Here is a 2,094-nt window from a genome sequence, read left to right on the forward strand (position 1 = left end):
GATACTTTTCAGTCTCATCTTTTGTGTGTTTGTTGTTGGTGACTTTGTAGGGACTTGTTGCTGTTAGTAAAGTTCTAACTTCAAAATGGCCTCTTGGCCCACAAAGTGTGAGTTACAGATCTACTCTTAAAATTAAAAAAGAGTGTACACATGTGGATGGGTATCTGTGTGTGAGCATCAGCTGACACGCTCGTGTCCCAGTGTGGGATTAAAGGTCAAACAACAGCCTCAGGTGTCAGCCCCGACCTTCTGTTTGACAAAGGTCTCTTTTTGTTCACCACTATGCACCCCAGAATGGATGGCTGAAAGGTTCTAGAGATTCTCTTGTCCCAGGTTCCAAGATTGCTGTAAGAGTTCTGAGATTGCAGATGCATGCAACAGCTGTGGGCTTTATGCAGGTTTTGGAGATATAAATTTTAATGATTTTGTTATAAGTGCTTTGCCCATGAAGCCATCTCTTCACTTTGTCTTAGATATATTTTTAAGGATTGTATATTTCAACAATTACTTTTCAGGGGTCTGTGGATTCTACTTGAGTCTGTGTCTTTAACTGCACCTCTAAGACCTAATCATATACAATATTAAATCATAACCACTCAGTAATGGTTTTAGATTTTATTATAATCACTAATAAATTTTGGTTAGATGCTGGGGTATTTTTAATTGGAAATATGAAGTTCTATATAATAAGGGTTAATGAATCCTTAACATAAGAATAGTAATATTAGGGTTTAACATCACAAGGAGGCGTTTATTCCTAACTTTTGCAGAAGATTAAAAAATGTTTATTTAAATTCATTATACTTTATCCTTGATTCACCATCAGGAACATAACAGTTCAGATGGTTATTCTAATTAATATCTGGGAGGTTGTGTGTGTGTGTGTGTGTGTGTGTGTGTGTGTGTGTGTGTGTGTATGGGGGCACACATGGATGTCAAACCTTAACATTGGGTATGTCATTCCTCCGGCACAAATGTTTTCTTTTGTTTTGTTTTGTTTTTTAAAAAGGGTCTCTCATTTGTCTGGACCTCCCTGAGTTAGCCAGGCAGGCTGGCAGTGGTCCTCAGGATTCTTTTTGCTCCCCCAACCAACAACAGCCAGCTTTTTGGATTGCAAGTGTGTGCCAACACACCTGGGCTTTTATTTATTTTTTTTTTTGAATTTTATTTTTTTCTTATCAGTTACATTTTATTAACTCTGTATCCCAGCCGTGTTCCGATCCCTCATTCCCTCCCAGTCCCTCCCTCCCTCATCTCCACCGTGCCCCTTTCCAAGTCCACTGATAGAGGGGACCTCCTCCCCATTCATCTGATCCTGTTTTATCAGGTATCTTCAGGACTGGCTGCAAAGCTCTCCTCTGTGGCCTAACAGGACTGCTCCTCCCTTGGGGGGTGGGGAGGTCAAAGAGCCAGTCATTGAGTTCCTGTTAGAAATAGTCCTTGTTCCCCTCACTATGGGAAACCAATTGGTTACTGAGCTACCACAGGTTACATCCGAGCAGAGGTTCTAGGTTATATCCATACATGGTCCTTGGTTGAATGTCAGTCTCAGAAAAGACCCTGTGCCCAGATATATTTGGTCCTTGTGGAGCTCCTATCCTTTCCCCATCAGACTAACTCCCCTTCTTTCTTATGATTCCCTGTACTCTGCCAAAGGTTTGGTCATGAGTCTTTGCTTTGAAAACACTGCTAGTTAGAGTCTTTCAAATGTGCTCAGTAGACTCCTGTCATACGTTCAATGCACATCCCATCTGTCTTTCTAAACGAGGATTGATCATCTTACCCCATGTCCGCTCTCTTGATTATCTTTTTTAGGTGTATAGATTTCATTATGTTTATCACATCTTATAGGTCTATATAAGTGAGTATATACCGTGTTTGTCTTTCTCCTTTTGGGATATTTCACTCAGGATGATCTTTTCTAGATCCCACCATTTGCCTACAAATATCATGATTTCCTCCTTTTTGATTGCTGAGTAGTATTCCATTGTGTAAAAATACCACAATTTCTGTACCCATTCCTCCGTTGATGGACATCTGGGTTGTTTCCAGGTTCTGGCTATTGCAAATAAAGCTGCTATAAACATGGTTGAG

The sequence above is a fragment of the Psammomys obesus genome, unplaced genomic scaffold (genome assembly GCF_907164565.1).
Source record: "Psammomys obesus unplaced genomic scaffold, mPsaObe1.curated_primary_1811, whole genome shotgun sequence".
Classification (NCBI taxonomy): domain Eukaryota; kingdom Metazoa; phylum Chordata; class Mammalia; order Rodentia; family Muridae; genus Psammomys; species Psammomys obesus.